Below are 12,457 nucleotides of genomic sequence, written 5' to 3'. Positions count from 1 at the left end.
TGGCAGCCTCTCCCCCCACAGCCTGTGTCAGCCAAGGGTGGCAGGGCGTGCAGGTGGGGAGGTGGACAGGGCGTGCAGGTGGGGAGGTGCAGGCTGGGCCCTTGCCAGGGGCCCCAGCCTTGGTGCCCTGACCATGGGGAGCACCTTGAACTCCTTAGGGCCCCAGGGGAGCTCACCGCGCTCTCTTCTTGCAGTGCCGCTGTCCACCACGCCTACCACATCACCGTCCACCACGCCGCCATCCACCATGCCTCTGTCTACCACGCCCACGACGCTGCCGCCCACCACAGGTGACACTGACCCTCTCCCCAGGGCTCTCCCAAGGGTCAGCCAGGCAGGTGCAGGGAGGGCAGGATGCAGGACAGAAACAGCAACCCTGCGAGGTCAGGCTCCGGGCCAGGACGGGTTCACCGGCCTCACCAGGCACACAGTCCAGGGCCTGAGGACAGGGAGTGCGGGCCAGTGCCTGCCCCATACCACAGCACGTCTGTCCGCTCGGGCTCATCACCCACCCCAACGCCCAGCCTTCCGGGCACAGCCTGGGCCTCTCCCCCACAGACGTAGGGATCCACTCGAGCCCCTGGACCACACCCACGCCCTCCTCAGGAGGTGACACAGAGGGGCCCCTGCAGGCCCTGGCAGGGGCGCAACTGGGGAAGCTCCTGGGACATCTGAAACACACAAGCAGGCCCAAGTGTGGACCCCTCCCAGCAGCCTTGCACTTGTCTGGGGGACTCTAGGGGCCCCTCCCTGCAGCCTTATGGACTCCACACAGCCCAGGGACACGAGAGGGGATAGGGCATTGGTCCACATCAGCCGAGGAAGGGTAGGGGGCCTGGGGCAGCCCACACAACCTGTGGGCACGACTCCTGCGCCAGGCCACCGAGGCCGGGCAGGCAGCAGCAGGACACGACGGTCAGCCCAGGGAACTGAGAGGCAGCGGTCTCAACACTAACTGGACAGTGAAAATGGACAGAAAAGGGGTGTGAGGCTGGCGGGGCTACACACACGCACACATGACTCAGCCAGCACACAAGAGCCACCACCCTGCTACTCCCAACAGCCACGCCGCGACACACAGTGACACAGGCCACGAGCCTGCCGCAGGCATCCTCCCCGAGACCTGCCACCAGCTCCACAGCACAGCACACAGCGCGCACCACGGACACGGCACCGAGCCCCGCACAGACGGCGACCACTCCCATGCAGGGTGAGTCACAGGCAGGCGGGAGGGCACACAGCGCAGCCCCAGGGATGGCTCTGGACAGCAGACACGGCGAGCAGACGCAGGCCCACAGGCGCTCACGAAGCACCCAGGCCAGCAGTGTGCACAGGTCGAGCACCACAGGCCCCGGGCAGCGCTCAAGAACCCCAGGGCTCTGTGACAGGAACGCTCGCCAGGGCACCAGAGGCCGGGGAACAAGGGGGAGGGACGGGGAGAAGAGGCTGGGCAGGCAGGAGAGGAACGAGCACAGCGGACGGCAAGCGGGGACCCCAGAGGTAACGACTGACCCACCTGCTTCCCCCAGCAAACTCCACACAGCAAACCCCAGAGACAACCGCCAGCCACAGGACAACGAGCACAAATCCAACTCCCGCCCCCAGCACCGGGCCATCCTCAACCACACACGAAACAGGAACCGTCACACATCCCACACAAACGCCAAAGACCACAGAGAGAACACCATACACAGAACCCACGACCAGTCCCACCATCACCGCAGATACCACCACCAGGGCCACAACCACAACCTCAACCAGCACCACCACCGCAGGCACCAAGAACACGTTGCCAGTGGCGACGGCGACCACAGAGACACAGAGTTCCCACAGCACAGCCACGACCGCGGTCTCTGCAAGGTCAACCCCTGCTTCCACACCGCACCACCAATCCACACCAGCGCCACCTACCACGGCCACAACCAGTACAGCAGTCCCCACGCCCACCACCACCGCGCCCCCTACTACCACCCTTAAGCCAACTCGCCCCCCACAAACAGTGCCAGTCTCCATTGCCACCACCACACTGACCACCCAGGCTCCTACTTCTCTCAGCACTGCCAGGACTTCTGTCTCTGTGGTGTCAACCCCATCCCACACATCTCCCGAACAACCGACCACAGCCCCACCTACCACCTCCACCACCACCACCACCACCACCAGCAGCAGCACAGCCCCAACAGCCACCACCAGAGAGACTGTCTCTCTCACCACCCTCACCACCTCGTCTGTACCCAGCAGTCCTCACACTTCCTTCACAACCCCATCCCGCACCACCGTCCATGCCTCTACCACCGCACACACCACGGTTCTCCCGACATCAACACCTGTCCAGTCCACCAGCACGCTTCCTACATCCTCAAGCCAGGAGACCTCACTGCCCACAAGTTCTCCCTCGCTGTCCACTGCTTCGGTCACGACCACCTCTCACGAGCTGACCACTCCGACAGCACCAGAGACCACCTCATCCCCATACACCCCCACGCCCACCACCCCCACGCCCCCTACTACCACCCTTAAGCCAACTCGCCCCCCACATTCAGTGCCAGTCTCCACTGCCACCACCACACTGACCACCCAGGCTCCTACTTCTCTCAGCACTGCCAGGACTTCTGTCTCTGTGGTGTCAACCCCATCCCACACATCTCCCGAACAACCGACCACAGCCCCACCTACCACCTCCACCACCACCACCACCACCAGCAGCAGCACAGCCCCAACAGCCACCACCAGAGAGACTGTCTCTCTCACCACCCTCACCACCTCGTCTGTACCCAGCAGTCCTCACACTTCCTTCACAACCCCATCCCGCACCACCGTCCATGCCTCTACCACCGCACACACCACGGTTCTCCCGACATCAACACCCGTCCAGTCCACCAGCACGCTTCCTACATCCTCAAGCCAGGAGACCTCACTGCCCACAAGTTCTCCCTCGCTGTCCACTGCTTCGGTCACGACCACCTCTCACGAGCTGACCACTCCGACAGCACCAGAGACCACCTCATCCCCATACACCCCCACGCCCACCACCCCCACGCCCCCTACTACCACCCTTAAGCCAACTCGCCCCCCACAAACAGTGCCAGTCTCCACTGCCACCACCACACTGACCACCCAGGCTCCTACTTCTCTCAGCACTGCCAGGACTTCTGTCTCTGTGGTGTCAACCCCATCCCACACATCTCCCGAACAACCGACCACAGCCCCACCTACCACCTCCACCACCACCACCACCACCACCAGCAGCAGCACAGCCCCAACAGCCACCACCAGAGAGACTGTCTCTCTCACCACCCTCACCACCTCGTCTGTACCCAGCAGTCCTCACACTTCCTTCACAACCCCATCCCGCACCACCGTCCATGCCTCTACCACCGCACACACCACGGTTCTCCCGACATCAACACCCGTCCAGTCCACCAGCACGCTTCCTACATCCTCAAGCCAGGAGACCTCACTGCCCACAAGTTCTCCCTCGCTGTCCACTGCTTCGGTCACGACCACCTCTCGCGAGCTGACCACTCCGACAGCACCAGAGACCACCTCATCCCCATACACCCCCACGCCCACCACCACCACGCCCCCTACTACCACCCTTAAGCCAACTCGCCCCCCACATTCAGTGCCAGTCTCCACTGCCACCACCACACTGACCACCCAGGCTCCTACTTCTCTCAGCACTGCCAGGACTTCTGTCTCTGTGGTGTCAACCCCATCCCACACATCTCCCGAACAACCGACCACAGCCCCACCTACCACCTCCACCACCACCACCACCACCAGCAGCAGCACAGCCCCAACAGCCACCACCAGAGAGACTGTCTCTCTCACCACACTCACCACCTCGTCTGTACCCAGCAGTCCTCACACTTCCTTCACAACCCCATCCCGCACCACCGTCCATGCCTCTACCACCGCACACACCACGGTTCTCCCGACATCAACACCTGTCCAGTCCACCAGCACGCTTCCTACATCCTCAAGCCAGGAGACCTCACTGCCCACAAGTTCTCCCTCGCTGTCCACTGCTTCGGTCACGACCACCTCTCACGAGCTGACCACTCCGACAGCACCAGAGACCACCTCATCCCCATACACCCCCACGCCCACCACCCCCACGCCCCCTACTACCACCCTTAAGCCAACTCGCCCCCCACATTCAGTGCCAGTCTCCACTGCCACCACCACACTGACCACCCAGGCTCCTACTTCTCTCAGCACTGCCAGGACTTCTGTCTCTGTGGTGTCAACCCCATCCCACACATCTCCCGAACAACCGACCACAGCCCCACCTACCACCTCCACCACCACCACCACCACCAGCAGCAGCACAGCCCCAACAGCCACCACCAGAGAGACTGTCTCTCTCACCACCCTCACCACCTCGTCTGTACCCAGCAGTCCTCACACTTCCTTCACAACCCCATCCCGCACCACCGTCCATGCCTCTACCACCGCACACACCACGGTTCTCCCGACATCAACACCCGTCCAGTCCACCAGCACGCTTCCTACATCCTCAAGCCAGGAGACCTCACTGCCCACAAGTTCTCCCTCACTGTCCACTGCTTCGGTCACGACCACCTCTCACGAGCTGACCACTCCGACAGCACCAGAGACCACCTCATCCCCATACACCCCCACGCCCCCTACTACCACCCTTAAGCCAACTCGCCCCCCACAAACAGTGCCAGTCTCCACTGCCACCACCACACTGACCACCCAGGCTCCTACTTCTCTCAGCACTGCCAGGACTTCTGTCTCTGTGGTGTCAACCCCATCCCACACATCTCCCGAACAACCGACCACAGCCCCACCTACCACCTCCACCACCACCACCACCACCACCAGCAGCAGCACAGCCCCAACAGCCACCACCAGAGAGACTGTCTCTCTCACCACCCTCACCACCTCGTCTGTACCCAGCAGTCCTCACACTTCCTTCACAACCCCATCCCGCACCACCGTCCATGCCTCTACCACCGCACACACCACGGTTCTCCCGACATCAACACCCGTCCAGTCCACCAGCACGCTTCCTACATCCTCAAGCCAGGAGACCTCACTGCCCACAAGTTCTCCCTCGCTGTCCACTGCTTCGGTCACGACCACCTCTCACGAGCTGACCACTCCGACAGCACCAGAGACCACCTCATCCCCATACACCCCCACGCCCCCTACTACCACCCTTAAGCCAACTCGCCCCCCACAAACAGTGCCAGTCTCCACTGCCACCACCACACTGACCACCCAGGCTCCTACTTCTCTCAGCACTGCCAGGACTTCTGTCTCTGTGGTGTCAACCCCATCCCACACATCTCCCGAACAACCGACCACAGCCCCACCTACCACCTCCACCACCACCACCACCACCAGCAGCAGCACAGCCCCAACAGCCACCACCAGAGAGACTGTCTCTCTCACCACCCTCACCACCTCGTCTGTACCCAGCAGTCCTCACACTTCCTTCACAACCCCATCCCGCACCACCGTCCATGCCTCTACCACCGCACACACCACGGTTCTCCCGACATCAACACCCGTCCAGTCCACCAGCACGCTTCCTACATCCTCAAGCCAGGAGACCTCACTGCCCACAAGTTCTCCCTCGCTGTCCACTGCTTCGGTCACGACCACCTCTCGCGAGCTGACCACTCCGACAGCACCAGAGACCACCTCATCCCCATACACCCCCACGCCCACCACCACCACGCCCCCTACTACCACCCTTAAGCCAACTCGCCCCCCACAAACAGTGCCAGTCTCCACTGCCACCACCACACTGACCACCCAGGCTCCTACTTCTCTCAGCACTGCCAGGACTTCTGTCTCTGTGGTGTCAACCCCATCCCACACATCTCCCGAACAACCGACCACAGCCCCACCTACCACCTCCACCACCACCACCACCACCAGCAGCAGCACAGCCCCAACAGCCACCACCAGAGAGACTGTCTCTCTCACCACCCTCACCACCTCGTCTGTACCCAGCAGTCCTCACACTTCCTTCACAACCCCATCCCGCACCACCGTCCATGCCTCTACCACCGCACACACCACGGTTCTCCCGACATCAACACCCGTCCAGTCCACCAGCACGCTTCCTACATCCTCAAGCCAGGAGACCTCACTGCCCACAAGTTCTCCCTCGCTGTCCACTGCTTCGGTCACGACCACCTCTCACGAGCTGACCACTCCGACAGCACCAGAGACCACCTCATCCCCATACACCCCCACGCCCCCTACTACCACCCTTAAGCCAACTCGCCCCCCACAAACAGTGCCAGTCTCCACTGCCACCACCACACTGACCACCCAGGCTCCTACTTCTCTCAGCACTGCCAGGACTTCTGTCTCTGTGGTGTCAACCCCATCCCACACATCTCCCGAACAACCGACCACAGCCCCACCTACCACCTCCACCACCACCACCACCACCAGCAGCAGCACAGCCCCAACAGCCACCACCAGAGAGACTGTCTCTCTCACCACCCTCACCACCTCGTCTGTACCCAGCAGTCCTCACACTTCCTTCACAACCCCATCCCGCACCACCGTCCATGCCTCTACCACCGCACACACCACGGTTCTCCCGACATCAACACCCGTCCAGTCCACCAGCACGCTTCCTACATCCTCAAGCCAGGAGACCTCACTGCCCACAAGTTCTCCCTCGCTGTCCACTGCTTCGGTCACGACCACCTCTCGCGAGCTGACCACTCCGACAGCACCAGAGACCACCTCATCCCCATACACCCCCACGCCCACCACCCCCACGCCCCCTACTACCACCCTTAAGCCAACTCGCCCCCCACAAACAGTGCCAGTCTCCACTGCCACCACCACACTGACCACCCAGGCTCCTACTTCTCTCAGCACTGCCAGGACTTCTGTCTCTGTGGTGTCAACCCCATCCCACACATCTCCCGAACAACCGACCACAGCCCCACCTACCACCTCCACCACCACCACCACCACCAGCAGCAGCACAGCCCCAACAGCCACCACCAGAGAGACTGTCTCTCTCACCACCCTCACCACCTCGTCTGTACCCAGCAGTCCTCACACTTCCTTCACAACCCCATCCCGCACCACCGTCCATGCCTCTACCACCGCACACACCACGGTTCTCCCGACATCAACACCCGTCCAGTCCACCAGCACACTTCCTACATCCTCAAGCCAGGAGACCTCACTGCCCACAAGTTCTCCCTCGCTGTCCACTGCTTCGGTCACGACCACCTCTCACGAGCTGACCACTCCGACAGCACCAGAGACCACCTCATCCCCATACACCCCCACGCCCCCTACTACCACCCTTAAGCCAACTCGCCCCCCACAAACAGTGCCAGTCTCCACTGCCACCACCACACTGACCACCCAGGCTCCTACTTCTCTCAGCACTGCCAGGACTTCTGTCTCTGTGGTGTCAACCCCATCCCACACATCTCCCGAACAACCGACCACAGCCCCACCTACCACCTCCACCACCACCACCACCACCAGCAGCAGCACAGCCCCAACAGCCACCACCAGAGAGACTGTCTCTCTCACCACCCTCACCACCTCGTCTGTACCCAGCAGTCCTCACACTTCCTTCACAACCCCATCCCGCACCACCGTCCATGCCTCTACCACCGCACACACCACGGTTCTCCCGACATCAACACCCGTCCAGTCCACCAGCACGCTTCCTACATCCTCAAGCCAGGAGACCTCACTGCCCACAAGTTCTCCCTCGCTGTCCACTGCTTCGGTCACGACCACCTCTCACGAGCTGACCACTCCGACAGCACCAGAGACCACCTCATCCCCATACACCCCCACGCCCACCACCCCCACGCCCCCTACTACCACCCTTAAGCCAACTCGCCCCCCACAAACAGTGCCAGTCTCCACTGCCACCACCACACTGACCACCCAGGCTCCTACTTCTCTCAGCACTGCCAGGACTTCTGTCTCTGTGGTGTCAACCCCATCCCACACATCTCCCGAACAACCGACCACAGCCCCACCTACCACCTCCACCACCACCACCACCACCAGCAGCAGCACAGCCCCAACAGCCACCACCAGAGAGACTGTCTCTCTCACCACCCTCACCACCTCGTCTGTACCCAGCAGTCCTCACACTTCCTTCACAACCCCATCCCGCACCACCGTCCATGCCTCTACCACCGCACACACCACGGTTCTCCCGACATCAACACCCGTCCAGTCCACCAGCACGCTTCCTACATCCTCAAGCCAGGAGACCTCACTGCCCACAAGTTCTCCCTCGCTGTCCACTGCTTCGGTCACGACCACCTCTCGCGAGCTGACCACTCCGACAGCACCAGAGACCACCTCATCCCCATACACCCCCACGCCCCCTACTACCACCCTTAAGCCAACTCGCCCCCCACATTCAGTGCCAGTCTCCACTGCCACCACCACACTGACCACCCAGGCTCCTACTTCTCTCAGCACTGCCAGGACTTCTGTCTCTGTGGTGTCAACCCCATCCCACACATCTCCCGAACAACCGACCACAGCCCCACCTACCACCTCCACCACCACCACCACCACCAGCAGCAGCACAGCCCCAACAGCCACCACCAGAGAGACTGTCTCTCTCACCACCCTCACCACCTCGTCTGTACCCAGCAGTCCTCACACTTCCTTCACAACCCCATCCCGCACCACCGTCCATGCCTCTACCACCGCACACACCACGGTTCTCCCGACATCAACACCCGTCCAGTCCACCAGCACGCTTCCTACATCCTCAAGCCAGGAGACCTCACTGCCCACAAGTTCTCCCTCGCTGTCCACTGCTTCGGTCACGACCACCTCTCACGAGCTGACCACTCCGACAGCACCAGAGACCACCTCATCCCCATACACCCCCACGCCCCCTACTACCACCCTTAAGCCAACTCGCCCCCCACAAACAGTGCCAGTCTCCACTGCCACCACCACACTGACCACCCAGGCTCCTACTTCTCTCAGCACTGCCAGGACTTCTGTCTCTGTGGTGTCAACCCCATCCCACACATCTCCCGAACAACCGACCACAGCCCCACCTACCACCTCCACCACCACCACCACCACCAGCAGCAGCACAGCCCCAACAGCCACCACCAGAGAGACTGTCTCTCTCACCACCCTCACCACCTCGTCTGTACCCAGCAGTCCTCACACTTCCTTCACAACCCCATCCCGCACCACCGTCCATGCCTCTACCACCGCACACACCACGGTTCTCCCGACATCAACACCCGTCCAGTCCACCAGCACGCTTCCTACATCCTCAAGCCAGGAGACCTCACTGCCCACAAGTTCTCCCTCGCTGTCCACTGCTTCGGTCACGACCACCTCTCGCGAGCTGACCACTCCGACAGCACCAGAGACCACCTCATCCCCATACACCCCCACGCCCACCACCACCACGCCCCCTACTACCACCCTTAAGCCAACTCGCCCCCCACAAACAGTGCCAGTCTCCACTGCCACCACCACACTGACCACCCAGGCTCCTACTTCTCTCAGCACTGCCAGGACTTCTGTCTCTGTGGTGTCAACCCCATCCCACACATCTCCCGAACAACCGACCACAGCCCCACCTACCACCTCCACCACCACCACCACCACCAGCAGCAGCACAGCCCCAACAGCCACCACCAGAGAGACTGTCTCTCTCACCACCCTCACCACCTCGTCTGTACCCAGCAGTCCTCACACTTCCTTCACAACCCCATCCCGCACCACCGTCCATGCCTCTACCACCGCACACACCACGGTTCTCCCGACATCAACACCCGTCCAGTCCACCAGCACGCTTCCTACATCCTCAAGCCAGGAGACCTCACTGCCCACAAGTTCTCCCTCGCTGTCCACTGCTTCGGTCACGACCACCTCTCGCGAGCTGACCACTCCGACAGCACCAGAGACCACCTCATCCCCATACACCCCCACGCCCACCACCACCACGCCCCCTACTACCACCCTTAAGCCAACTCGCCCCCCACATTCAGTGCCAGTCTCCACTGCCACCACCACACTGACCACCCAGGCTCCTACTTCTCTCAGCACTGCCAGGACTTCTGTCTCTGTGGTGTCAACCCCATCCCACACATCTCCCGAACAACCGACCACAGCCCCACCTACCACCTCCACCACCACCACCACCACCAGCAGCAGCACAGCCCCAACAGCCACCACCAGAGAGACTGTCTCTCTCACCACCCTCACCACCTCGTCTGTACCCAGCAGTCCTCACACTTCCTTCACAACCCCATCCCGCACCACCGTCCATGCCTCTACCACCGCACACACCACGGTTCTCCCGACATCAACACCCGTCCAGTCCACCAGCACGCTTCCTACATCCTCAAGCCAGGAGACCTCACTGCCCACAAGTTCTCCCTCGCTGTCCACTGCTTCGGTCACGACCACCTCTCACGAGCTGACCACTCCGACAGCACCAGAGACCACCTCATCCCCATACACCCCCACGCCCACCACCACCACGCCCCCTACTACCACCCTTAAGCCAACTCGCCCCCCACAAACAGTGCCAGTCTCCACTGCCACCACCACACTGACCACCCAGGCTCCTACTTCTCTCAGCACTGCCAGGACTTCTGTCTCTGTGGTGTCAACCCCATCCCACACATCTCCCGAACAACCGACCACAGCCCCACCTACCACCTCCACCACCACCACCACCACCACCAGCAGCACAGCCCCAACAGCCACCACCAGAGAGACTGTCTCTCTCACCACCCTCACCACCTCGTCTGTACCCAGCAGTCCTCACACTTCCTTCACAACCCCATCCCGCACCACCGTCCATGCCTCTACCACCGCACACACCACGGTTCTCCCGACATCAACACCCGTCCAGTCCACCAGCACGCTTCCTACATCCTCAAGCCAGGAGACCTCACTGCCCACAAGTTCTCCCTCGCTGTCCACTGCTTCGGTCACGACCACCTCTCACGAGCTGACCACTCCGACAGCACCAGAGACCACCTCATCCCCATACACCCCCACGCCCCCTACTACCACCCTTAAGCCAACTCGCCCCCCACAAACAGTGCCAGTCTCCACTGCCACCACCACACTGACCACCCAGGCTCCTACTTCTCTCAGCACTGCCAGGACTTCTGTCTCTGTGGTGTCAACCCCATCCCACACATCTCCCGAACAACCGACCACAGCCCCACCTACCACCTCCACCACCACCACCACCACCAGCAGCAGCACAGCCCCAACAGCCACCACCAGAGAGACTGTCTCTCTCACCACCCTCACCACCTCGTCTGTACCCAGCAGTCCTCACACTTCCTTCACAACCCCATCCCGCACCACCGTCCATGCCTCTACCACCGCACACACCACGGTTCTCCCGACATCAACACCCGTCCAGTCCACCAGCACGCTTCCTACATCCTCAAGCCAGGAGACCTCACTGCCCACAAGTTCTCCCTCGCTGTCCACTGCTTCGGTCACGACCACCTCTCACGAGCTGACCACTCCGACAGCACCAGAGACCACCTCATCCCCATACACCCCCACGCCCACCACCCCCACGCCCCCTACTACCACCCTTAAGCCAACTCGCCCCCCACAAACAGTGCCAGTCTCCACTGCCACCACCACACTGACCACCCAGGCTCCTACTTCTCTCAGCACTGCCAGGACTTCTGTCTCTGTGGTGTCAACCCCATCCCACACATCTCCCGAACAACCGACCACAGCCCCACCTACCACCTCCACCACCACCACCACCACCACCAGCAGCACAGCCCCAACAGCCACCACCAGAGAGACTGTCTCTCTCACCACCCTCACCACCTCGTCTGTACCCAGCAGTCCTCACACTTCCTTCACAACCCCATCCCGCACCACCGTCCATGCCTCTACCACCGCACACACCACGGTTCTCCCGACATCAACACCCGTCCAGTCCACCAGCACGCTTCCTACATCCTCAAGCCAGGAGACCTCACTGCCCACAAGTTCTCCCTCGCTGTCCACTGCTTCGGTCACGACCACCTCTCACGAGCTGACCACTCCGACAGCACCAGAGACCACCTCATCCCCATACACCCCCACGCCCCCTACTACCACCCTTAAGCCAACTCGCCCCCCACAAACAGTGCCAGTCTCCACTGCCACCACCACACTGACCACCCAGGCTCCTACTTCTCTCAGCACTGCCAGGACTTCTGTCTCTGTGGTGTCAACCCCATCCCACACATCTCCCGAACAACCGACCACAGCCCCACCTACCACCTCCACCACCACCACCACCACCAGCAGCAGCACAGCCCCAACAGCCACCACCAGAGAGACTGTCTCTCTCACCACCCTCACCACCTCGTCTGTACCCAGCAGTCCTCACACTTCCTTCACAACCCCATCCCGCACCACCGTCCATGCCTCTACCACCGCACACACCACGGTT

The sequence above is a fragment of the Oryctolagus cuniculus genome, chromosome 1 (genome assembly GCF_964237555.1).
Source record: "Oryctolagus cuniculus chromosome 1, mOryCun1.1, whole genome shotgun sequence".
NCBI classification, from domain to species: domain Eukaryota; kingdom Metazoa; phylum Chordata; class Mammalia; order Lagomorpha; family Leporidae; genus Oryctolagus; species Oryctolagus cuniculus.
Note: the sequence above shows the minus strand (reverse complement) of the source record.